At 36.3% G+C, this 12,651-nt stretch overlaps 1 protein-coding gene across 6 annotated transcripts in view; it reads left to right on the top strand.

Annotated features, from left to right (window-relative positions):
• Positions 1 to 12,651, top strand: part of LINGO2 (leucine rich repeat and Ig domain containing 2) — a 1,171,177-nt gene that overhangs the window by 608,452 nt on the left and 550,074 nt on the right. The window contains exon 4 of one of the 6 annotated variants that reach the window (XM_058695152.1): positions 4,362 to 4,451. The exons of the other annotated variants lie outside the window; for them this stretch is intronic. The gene's annotated coding sequence lies outside the window, so the exon portion shown is untranslated. The remainder of the gene's footprint in view (positions 1 to 4,361; positions 4,452 to 12,651) is intronic. 6 annotated transcript variants of the gene reach the window in all.

Consider the following 12,651-nt stretch of genomic DNA (forward strand, 5'->3'; position numbering starts at 1 on the left):
ATAAGAAGTTAGAATGAGTCTCTGCTCTCAGCTCAGTATCTTGCCACTTATACTTGCCTCGTTTTTGTGGATCTGAATGACTCTTATTGGAACATTACCAGTTTGTAAAATAAAGTAAAAAGCTCTCATAACAGTTAAAAAACCATTTCTATGTTTCTAGATACCAATAACTACAATTTTAACATGCTATTTTATTTGTTCAGCTGTTAGCCCATAATATTTTCCAAATAAAAATGAATAATTCAGTACTTCTTAAAGGTTTATGCTGGAAATGGTCCAGGATTTTCATACACTAAAGCTATTTTTTTCACCCTTGAGAACTTAAACTAAATATCCTTTATGTCATCCTGCAAATTTCAAGAGCTGGCCCTTAGTGTATGGCAGAATCAGAGTTGTTTATTCAAAAATGTAAATGTAAATAAAGTGAGTAACATTTGGAAACTCCATATATATATTCTAGTGGCAATTTGCTGATAATAATTTTTATATAAATATTTATGATCTTTTATCTTTGTATTTTGACTGAGTCAAAGAAAACTATAGATACCTAAATAAGTTATCTTGATGCAAACATTTGCAAACATGCAAAATGCAAGTTCTCTTGATGCAAACATTTCGGAGTACATGCAAATTTACTACCGTCTACATTTCAACAAGAATGTGAGAGCAGATGATGCAAATTGTTAGACAGAATTAGAAAAAGAGAATCCTGGATCCAGAATCCTTTCCCTGGAAAGGGGAAAAAAAAAGGTAGATAAAGCAGAATGTTGGATTATAGTCTTGAAACTTGGTAAAGGTGGGGCAGGGTGGGGAAAGGACAATATAGGAAAAATAGCCAATGCCTTAGAACTTCAAGGACTGGTGGGATAGAAGTCAAAGTTGGTAGAAAAGAAGCTCTAGGTGTGTGCTTTGATAAGGCTCTACTGTGAGGAAGCTAATAATATATCACTTTGAATTTTGTGGAGAAGGCTTAAGAAATATTTGCTCAAATATTTGCTTTGATTGTTTATTTGAAATTTAACTTAGCATTCTGTGTTTTTATTTGCTCATGCTGGCAACCTAGCCACTGTGCATCTCTGGGGACAAGGCAGGACTTAGCATATGGGAATTTTGCAGAATGGTATGAGACATGACAAAAGAGGACCAGGTGCGGAAAAGGATGCTTTTTAATATACGCTTTACATACAATAACGTATACATATACGTAAGAATTGAAATTTTGGAGAAGGGAAATTGTGAGAAGTTTATCACGATCAAAATATGGCAGAGGGAAGTCAATAGTGAAAGTTTCAATATTACTGAATTAATGTATAATAAGTCATTGAGGTAGTCTTTATGTGATGTGTTACCAATTTTTAGTTTGGTATTGAAAACAGTATTAAGCCTCTTCATAGGTCTGTTCTCTTAATCCTATTTGACCATGAAATCAAATCCCCTCAGGTTTTATTATTTTCACACAGCAGTGTTTGGGAAGGTGCTTTTTAAAGTTCACTGTATATGGGGCACCTAGGTGGCTCAGTCAGTTAAGCGTCCAACTTCGGCTCAGGTCATGATCTCACAGTTTGTGAGTTCAAGCCCCGCATAGGTCTATGTGCTCACAGCTCAGAGCATGGAGCCTGCTTCGGATTGTGTGTCTCCCTCTCTCTTCACCCCTCCCCTGTTCATGCTCTGTCTCTCTCTCTCTCTCTCTCTCAAAAAAATAAATAAACATTAAAAATACAAAAAAAAATAAAGTTAACTGTATAGTGTTAATTGGGTCAACCTGTGCATGGTGCCTTTATGCTGCCTCTGATAGGAAATGGGCAAATTAACATATTAATGAAGACACCACACGTTGTTGTTGTTGGGGCAAAGGCATTCCAATTGTAGATGGTTTTTATTTGAGCAAAACTGTATTGTACATTTTGTATCAAATCTGGCAAGTGCAGTTATTGCCTGAGGGGTGATTTTCTCAAAATGGAATGGCAGATGGTACATCGTGATGTATTGCTATAATCTAAAATATTTTGTATTATCCCCATCATTATATTCATCACCATCATTGTGCTTTTACACTTGTCTGGAATTGTCTGATCAGGAGCCATTGCTCAGAGTATTTTCTCATGTGAGATTCCATCTTCACCTGCTTTCCCCAGCCGGAATTCAACTCACTTTTCAGTGGTCATTTCAAGTACTCCATGGTCCCTTTTTTTACTCCCGAAATCTCCAGGATCATTTTCTCTAGGCATAATCATAGAATGTTAGAGCTGAAAAATGCCTTGTCAACTTTAATCTTCTCATTTTAAAGAGGAAGAAATTGGTGCCCAGAGAGGTTAACTAATGGAGTCAAGATTGAACAGTTAGGAGAAGAAAGAAACATATAATATATATATCGTAAGTTTAGAGCCCTCTCCACTTACTTGCATTTATATTTATAGACTTGTAAACCTGAAAAGGAACTGGTGTTCAACCTTACACTATTCACTACATTTTGTATTTATGTTATTTGTCTAACCAATCAGATTCAAGTTTTCTCACAACAGACAGGGAGTTTCAAACTCTTTTGTATCTCCCAGATGAGTAAACTGAGTTGCTAGAATACAGATGGCAAATAAATTTATTTGCAATTGATCTTAATGGCTGCCTGAAGGGATAATTTAGGTAGAACTTTAAAGCCTTTGGAAAGGCTGGTATTTTGAATTAAAGCTGTCTAACTTAAGTACACACTATGACATTGTACGTTGTTGGTCTTGAGGAATGAATTAAGGACCAAGGTACATAATCTATTGAACCATGTGTAAAACACAGTGTTTTAGACTCTTGACATGTTTCACATTTAAAATGCAAAATTATTTAATTTTTTGTAAACTGAACCTTAAATTATACATAATACAGTATGTGGAAGGTAATGGATTTAATCCTGGTCTCTCCAATGCTAAATTCCTTTCTTGATATATAAGTGTTTATTAATAATCAGAATAAACTTGCATTAATTACATCTTGTACTACCCTCTTTCCCATAACTCCACTTGTACTGAAAGAATAGATCATTACAATGTATAATGTCTCCTTCATTGCCAAATGGAAGCCTGATGGGCTCAACTTGGAATTCCTAAAGGAAAGGAGGAAACAAGAAGGACTTTCCAAAACTATTCCTCTGATTTAGAATTGCTTCTGAGTGGTACTCAGGCTAAATCAGAGAGAAAACCAAGGGATTATCCCTGCTAAAATTTGGAACAGCACCTAAAACTTACCAACTGAGAAAAATGAAGAAATTATGTCTGTATTTTAAAGCAGGCTTTGATTTGTTTGTGAAAATAATGATTTTTTTTCATGTCAACACTAAATAAATGTATATGTATATAAACATATACATACATACATATTCATACATATACATATACATATACATATACATATACATATACATATGCATATACATATACATACATACACATTTGCCTAAAATAATAGATGCAGCATTATTTTTCTTGGTATTTAGTATATAGTGGGCCAAATTTTATTGTCTCCTATAGAGTTACTTGTAATACAATTCAAAGACAATTATGTAGCGCGTGCACGCACGCACACACACACACACACACACCATAGCTCCTTTTAATGCAAAGACATCCTGGAATGTTTTTCCTTTACCAATCCAAAGTGTGAACAGTCTTCATTAAAGAGCATGCTGTAGTGAAAAGATAAAAGTTTGATCCGAGTGAATCTATTGACTCTGCATATCAGATTCCAGCTGAGCAAGAATTATGAATTGGCCTGTGTAATAACTAAACTGGAATGTGGATTTTTATGTTGGTGCTGAGGATTCTGTTGTTTTCTGTTTCTGAAAGTAGACCATAGACCTTCCGTCCATCACACACACAAGATCAGCTCTGAAAGGTAGCACCTGACAAGCACCCACGTTCTAAATTGTGGACTTTTTTACACTTCACGTCATCATGTGGGAAGTTTCAAATCAATTTGGCATTTAGCAGAAAACCAAAGTCACATTCTCAGAAGCCCAAGGAAGCCAGTCTCTGGTGTGTGAAAATCTAACATCAGCACATTATTCTGGGTTGAACAGAGAAGAGGATTTTGCTTTCCTGTAGATATGAGCTGTCCACTGTTGAGAGATCATGTGGAGAATACATGACATAAGGATGGAGAAAAAAGTAGTCCTAGAAATGAATTGGATATTTTTGACATTATTTAGTAATGACTATTTTGGAGCTAATGAGGTTCAAACAGCCCTATGAGGAAGAATTCATTTGCTTAAACTCATTTACAGTGAGATGTAAATGGATCATACAAGATCTTATGTTTATATGGCACTCTTCATTTAATCAACAACAAATATTTAGTGAGCACTCATTCTGTTCCAGGTATTATGCAGACACTAAAGATAATGGAACAAACATGACACAAGTCCCTGCCCTCTAGGAGATTACAGTTTTAAGAGGAAGGAATGACAAGTAAGTAGATGAATACCTTTGCAAGTAATGGTGCTCTGCCAGCGGTAGTCACACAGCATGAAGGGAACACAAAGCAAGGTCACGTAGCCCAGACTGGGCCATGAGGGGAACAGAGAATGCTTCCAGGAGTACCACCTCAGGCTTTGTGGCCCAGTGATACTTAGGAGTGTCAGGAGTATCTGAAGAAAATGGAGCTTGGGAAGAAATGATGAAGGAAAGAGGTATGAGAGGCTGAGTATTTTAAGGAAACTTTGCAGGAGCCATGTGGGGTCAGGAAAGAGCCTCTCCCTGAGGACATGGACCTTTTCTGTCTTCTTTACCTCTGCCTCTTCTGAACTTCAAAGAATAGCTGGCACATAGTGGACAATGAGTAAATATTTGTGCAATGAATTAATACTCATGAGTACAGATCTAAACAGAGGAAGAGAGGAGATTATGGGGAAGTATAAGAAGTATTAGACCATCAAAAACCAAATGTGGCCCCAACCCTATAATTGTGTGACTCTCAGAGATTCTCTAAGGACCAAATTTGTTCACCTGTATGATGAAAAGTTTGGATGACATAATCTCTAAGGTCACTTGGTGTGTGGAATGCATAAGATGATGCTACTACTCCTGTGAGAAAAATCATGAGCTATTATTATGCTCCTAGAAAATTGTTTCTATGTGACTTTACAGAGTGAATTAGAGTTAATTTTTCAACAATGCAGTATTTTAATATGATGATATAAAATTTAATAGAATAAAAAAGACATTGATTTGTTTTTCAAACTACATTGTCATGAACACATATTTTGATTACTCCCAGGAGACAAACATTAATTTTAATTTTTAGGAAAGCTGCTGGAATCTTTTAGAGTAATAACCAATTCATTTGTAAGATACAATAACAAGCTCAGAGGTATTTATTACACTGTAGAACAAAAATAAGCCTAGTTGGAAAGGTGGGGCAGGACACCACGGATCCTGTCAGATGTGACATTCAGCAAATGAAGCAGCCTAAGAATCCAGGGATAGTTGTACACAGTGGTAGAATGCCATTTGATCAAAGGGTCTGCTCTCAGAAACACAGGTATAAGGTATATCTGCTTATTAATATTAAAGGAAAACCCTGGAGTTCATTGAGATTTATCTAAAATGTCAGTATTGATAGAAGTGAATCCAGAAAGGCTAATAAATGTTCTAAGCTTGGCAAGGGGAGGATAGAAACTGCCCTGAGTACCTTGTAGATGTCCCTTTGCTCTTCTGTGATGCTGGATGTTGCTATTGAGAAGCAGAGCAGCCCGATACCAGTGTGATACTTGCCCCATTGTGAATCAGCTGATTTTTCTGGCTGGGTGCTCAAAGGATTATCTCTTTATCTTTAAAGCTTAATCATTTTACTAGTATATGTCTTGATGTTCTGGGTAACTTCTTTTTCTTCATAATATGGTCTGTCTTTCCAATATCAATGTTTTAAATTTTGTCACTGTATCATTTATTTTGTTATTTTAACAGCTTTATTGAGAGGCAGTTTACAAACCGTGAAGTTTACCACCTATTAAAGTGGATAATCCAATGACTTTTAATACATATATATATATGTATATATATATATATACATACATATATATATATATATATTACAGGGTTCTGTAGCCATGACTATAGTCTGATTTTAGAAAATTTCATTATCCCAAAATGAAACCTATAGCCATTGGCAGTCACTCCCATTTCTCCCTCACATGTACCACCAATTTATTCTCTGTCTTTATAGATTTGCTATTCTGGACATTTCATGTAAGTAGGATTATGCAATATGTGATCTTTTGTGACTGGATGGCAAGAAGAAATTTCTGAGATCTTTTCCTCTTCTTTCCCCAAGCCGTTGCCTTAGCATTTCTTTCTTTGATGCCTGGCTATGATAGCCTTCCACTTGATCTCCGTCTTTTACAGGGGTTTCCACTTAATGTTCCATTATCTCTTTCTGAAACTGAATGTTTGCTGTTTATTTCTGAGAATGACCAACACTAGATCCCTTCCGCATTCCCCATTTGTCCTTGTCTATTGTCATAGGGGTTTTGTCTTAGTTACTTGATTAGTTTCCCAGGGCTGCTATAAAAATTACCACAAAATGGTTAGCTTAGAAAACAAGAATTTATTATCTAACCATTTTGGAGGCTAGAGATCTGAAACGAAGCTGCTGGCATAGCCACGCTCCCTCCAGTGAATCAAAGGAAGGATCCTTCCTTGCGACTCCTAGGTTCTGATGATTTCCAGCAGTTCTTGGTATGCCTTGGCTTGTGCCTACATAATTTCAGTCTCTGCCTCTGTCTTCACATGGCTGTCTTCCATCTATTCTTGTCTGTGTCCAAACTTCCTTCTTCTTATTAGATATCAGTTATTGGACTAGGACCCACCCTAATCCAATATGCCCTCATTTTAACTTGATTGTACCTGCAAACACTCTACTTCCACATACGTTTATATTCACAGGTTCTGGGGGGCGGGGCATGAATTTTTCAGGGATGCTGTTGAACCCAGTGTAGTTACATATGTCTTTGCTTGCACAAAATTTGAGGATTCCAGTTTCTTTCTACAAGCTCAATGTTTATAATTTATGGGGACTCCCCCACTTTTTTTTACTAGTCATGCTATAATTTTCAGGAGGATAATTGGTAAGATGCATAACCTAACTGACTGTCACAAATCTACTATATTCTTGCTTCAGATTTTGACACACAAGTTGAGTGGCTCTCACACAGCATCTATAGGGGCTCATAAATCTATTCATAGGTTGGCATTCTAAATAGGAACCTTCCTATACACAGTGAAGTTGGCCCCCTGGAGCATTCAACTAAAAGAGAATCTTTAATACTCTACAATTTTGAATAGTAACGAAGAAAGCCAGTTTTCTTAGATAATGTCTACTGAATTTTAGAGCTGATATTTCTAATGCCTTCTCAGTTATCAAGAATTAGAGTATTTATTTGTCTCTTGCTTTGAACATCCCAAGGAGTTTTAAATTGAGACTCTATTAAGGTATGTCACAAGAGCCTATAATGGAATGATATCATTATCACAACAAATAGTTCATAGAATTTGCCCCAATTTTAGGCCCCACTAGGTATAACTATCAAAAGAGAGGACAAGATCACTTATTTGGAAGGGATTTAAATGTAAGGGTTTAAACATTTTATACACATCCAGCCATTGAGAATAGAGAACCTAGGAATCCAAAATGCACAGACAAAAAGGAACCAAAGGAGAATACAGGAGCTATTGTGTGGAACGCCTTCAATGCTAACATTTTCTATATTACTGTTTGTTGTGATTATACCCTGGAGCACAAGTGAGAGATTTAATGGAAAAAGTCAAAAGTGTTTTTTTCTCCATGCTTCTGGCTACCAGATGTAAAAATACACTATATAATACTTCCTTAGTATAGGAGCTGTGTTAGTTGATACATCTAATTAGCTTCCTGATCATTAGTGGAATGCCATAGTTTACTAATTTCACATGAGTACTAGGCACTTGTCTAGATGCAAACAGTGGTGAGTAAGAGAAACCAAATGCCTGCCCTCAGGGAACTTGCATTCTAGTGGGTGAGATAAAGATCAACAATAGATATTAAAATATGAGGTAATAATTGATAGTTTAAAAAGAAAAGCAAAATGAATAAAGTGTGAAGATCAAATGTACAATATGGTGACTATGGTGGATAACACTGCATTTATTGTGTAATTGAAATTTCCTGAGAGTAGAACTTAGATGTTAATATACTCACACACACACATATATATATGTGTGTGTGTGAGTATATGTATGTATATATACATATATACATACATATATACATATATATATGTATATATATATACATATATATATATATGCGTGTGTGTGTATTTATATGTATACAGCTTATATATAGTGAAGGATGTGTTAATTAACTAGATTAACTATGTGGGAGGATACCTTTCACAACACATACATCAGATCCTTATGATGTACACTTTAAATACCTTAACAGTTTTGTCACCTACACCCCAATAAAGCTTCAAAAAGGAATTTTAGAGAAATTGAAGAAAAATGAAAAAGTTAAGGACATGGAGAATGACAGGAGCTTATTTTAGCTTGGCTGGTTATAGAAAGCTTCTCTGAAGGGATACCAATTAAATGGACTAAATGATGTGAAGGAGTGAACTAGGTGAAGATGTGAAGGAAGAAAAAGGTTCCAAGTCCAGAGTAATATTTCAAAAGATAGTATGTATGCAAAGTCTGTGGGAATGAATTGGGTAAAGGAGACAGCAGAGTCAGATGACAGCAGAGTCAGAGACATGTTAGGGCTTCTAAGGCCATGATAAGTTTGGATTTATTTTAAGTGTAATGGAAAGTTATTGGTGGCTTTAAATAAGAGTATGGTATAATCTTTTTTCTTTCGCTGCTAGATAAAGAATAAAATTTCAAAGACAATGGTAGACTCAAGGAGGCCAGTTAGGAGGCTAGCATAGGAACCTAGAGAACAGAAAATACTGGTGTGGACTAGGATGTTAGACTGCAGACAAAGAGATGTTGGTATAGAAGAATCACAAATTACATTTTAATCATATTGGGCTTAGATAAGTGTTAGATATCAAAGTGGATACATGGAAGAAGTGTATGGACATCTTCAGTGGTAAGAGGAGAAAAAATAGGAGTAATGATAATAGACTATATTTTGTGTGTGTGTATATATGTGTGTGTGTGTGTGTGTGTGTGTATGGCTTACATTATGAATTATTTATTATAGTTATAATATATATATATAATACATTATAATGTATATCACATTTGTATATTATGTATGTATGTAACCATATGCATGGTACATAATGAGATCACATCAGATGTTAATTATAAATAGAGAGGGAAAAGTATCTGAGGAACACTGACTCTCCAACAATTAAAATTCAAGAGAAAGATGGAGAGACAGCCAAAGAAATTGAGAATCCAGGTCATTCAATTAGAGGGAAATAAGGAAGTTAGACAGTCCTAAAACACAAGAGAAGAAAATGCATCAGCAAGGGGAGAATGATCATTTGTGCCAACCATTGCTGAGATGAAAACCAGAATTGACCAGGAGATTTGGCAGGATGGATATTTTGCTGGTGACTCTGCCAAGAACAGTTTCCTAGGAGGACGAAAGCCTGGCCAGAGTGGGTTAAAGGCAGAATGGTAATGTTCTGGGCAAATTGACAAAGTACTTTATGATAAACCCTGTTGGTTCTTATATGTTGGAAAGTTAGATAAAACCTCAAAAGAGAAAGCAAAGACAGAGGCGGACTATAAATACACAACAAAAAACCTCCATGAACTAGAGAGGAAACTGTGGTGCCTGAGAAACCAGGCCTGGATGTGTGGCATGGAAGCTGGCTGTGGGGACCGTGGCTCACCTCTTGTGGAGTAAAATGCACAAAAACATGCCAGTCGAGGGGTGCCTTGGTGGTTTAATCAGTTAAGTGTCTGACTCTTGATCTCAGCTCAGGTCATGATCTCACCGTTTGAGGGTTTGAACCCCACGTTGGGCTCCATGCTGACAGCACAGAGCCTGCTTGGGATTCTGTCTTGCTCTTGCTCTGCCCCTTCCCCACTTATATTCTCTCTCTCTCTCTCTCTCTCTCTCTCTCTCTCTCTCTCTCTCTTTCTCTCTCAAAATAAATAAATAAACTTCTTAAAACAATGTCAGTTTTGATGCCTTTTAGGAAAGCATGAAGTTAGGGAGTTTGGGAAGAGTATGTCTGCTTGGTCACCAGACTAGTTAGCTGGGCACCCTGGGAGTGAGGGTTGGGTGAAGACAGTGATAAGCCTTCTAGAGAGGAAGGATCAAGAAGAGATGCACCAAGAGAGAAAAATAGATAAAATCCTTTACCTCAAAATCAAACCTGCAAGTCAATATTTCGTAGGAAATGAATAAATCTTCTAAGAAAGATAGCCAACAAAATCAATATTTAGAATATGAGTTTACTTCCGATGAGCTTAATTATATGGAACAATCTGACAAAGACTTCAAAATAAGTATGCCTCTGTGCTCAAAGTAAAAATGAATTTTTTGCTTAAAATGTAAGAATTTACACTAAACACACAACCATAAAAATAAAATGAACAGGGGAACATATAAAAAGACCAGTCAGACATTTTAGAAATAGAACTTTAATAGCTACCAGAAGGAAAGGACAATTACCTTCAGATCAATGGCGGTAGACTTATTGCGACTTTTACCAGTAGCATTAGATGACAGCAAATGAAAGAACAGTTTCCTCACTGGGCTCAGGGAAAGAAAATAGCAGGTACACTTATATACCTAGTTAATGGCTTTTTTTTTTTTTTAATTTTAGAGAGAGAGAGCACACAAGTGGGAGAGAGGGGCAAAAGGAAAGAGAGAATCTCAAGCAGCCTCCACGCTCTGTGCTGAATGTGGAACCAGACACAAGGCTCAATCCCATGACTGTGGGATCCTGAACTGAGCAGAAATCAAGAGTCTGAAACCCAACTGACTGAGCCACCCAGGTGCCCCTCAAGCTAAATTAAACACTTTTATGAGATAAGGGCAAAATATGATATTATCAGGCATATGGTATTTAAGAATACCACTTAGACTTTCATTAAATAAATTTTAAAAGTACCCTGAAAAAATATAATTCAGCAATAAAGTAGGACATAAATAATAACAAGTGAGATTTGTCCTCACTTTGGCAAAGATGATTGACACAGAAGTCTCTTTAACAGTTTGAAGGGATAGATCCATATCTTTTCAACATGTATAGAAAAAACATTTAATAAAATCCAGTAAATATTTAAGACAAGTTCTCAATAAACTTGTAAAAAAGAATTTCTTTACCTTGTCCACAAAACCTTACTTTATTATGATTATTAATAAAATTTGAGAAATACTTTTAAAATCAGGACCCAGGGGCACCTGGGTGCCTCAGTCAGTTAAGCGTCTGACTTTAGCTCAGGTCATGATCTCATGGGCTCATGAGTTTAAGTCCCGCACTGGGTTCTCTGCTGTCAGTACTGAGCCTACTCTGAATCCTTTGTCCCTCTTGCTGTCTGCCCCTCCTCCACTCAGGCACACTCTCTCTCAAAAAATAAACATTAAAAAAAAAAATTACACCCCAGGCAGATGCCTGCCATTTCAGCTTCTGGTCAATATTCTGCTGAATACTCTGGCAAGTGGAATAAGAAATCAGAAAAGAATGGGCATAAGAATTAAGAGGCTTAGGTAAAACTATCTTTTTTTTTTCCGCCATATGATTCAGTGTGTACATTGAAAATCCAGAAGACTTTACAAACTCTTAGACCTAATAATAAAGGGGAAAAACAAAAAAATATTGTGGAATACAAAATCAAAATAAAAAATCAATAGCATTCTTATTTGTAATTTAAAAGACAACTGGAAAAAGAACCTTCCCCTAAAGCTCTCACTTTATACAAAATTATAAAACATAAAACTGTAAGATATCACACAAAAAAATAGGACAAAATCTTTGGGTTCTAGGACTAGGCAAGAAATTCTCAGACTTGATACCCAAAGCATGTTCTGTCAAACTTTACAAATTTGACCCCCTCAAAATTAAAAACTATTGCTCTGCCAAAAGCCCACTTGAAGAGGATGAAAAGACAAGCTACAGACTAGACTTATAAACAGATTTTTCTTCCTGACGTCTTAGGTGCAATGAAGGTATACAGTCCAAGTAACACTTCTTATCTGGCAGTTCTCTCATCCTACAACTTCATTTATGGGGCTGTAACCTTTTGTGTTACGTCCTGAGTTTTCATAAATATGTTTGAAAAAGTTTGATGGTAGCAACCACAGTAACAAGAGAAACGAGTAATTTCTTAAGTAGAGCACAGAATGTTCTATAAACACTTTAACATCTTAGAAGCTATACATAGGTCAGCATTTCCAAAAAAGGAAAGCCCTCACTGAATAATGGTAAATCAGTGACACTAGCTATTTACCTTAACAACTTATTGAAGAAATGAGGGAAATAAAAGGGAAAAAGAAAGAAAAGATCTTGTGACAATATTCTTTAAAAAGTCAAAGTGTTAGGAGGCTCCTGGGTGGCTCAGTCGCCTAAGCATCCAACTGTTGATTTTGGCTCAGGTCATGATCTCCTGGTTGGTGAGCTTGAGCCCCGTGTTGGGCTCTGTGCAGATCCAGGCTGCTTGGGATTTT

This window comes from Neofelis nebulosa, chromosome 12, assembly GCF_028018385.1.
Source record: "Neofelis nebulosa isolate mNeoNeb1 chromosome 12, mNeoNeb1.pri, whole genome shotgun sequence".
Classification (NCBI taxonomy): domain Eukaryota; kingdom Metazoa; phylum Chordata; class Mammalia; order Carnivora; family Felidae; genus Neofelis; species Neofelis nebulosa.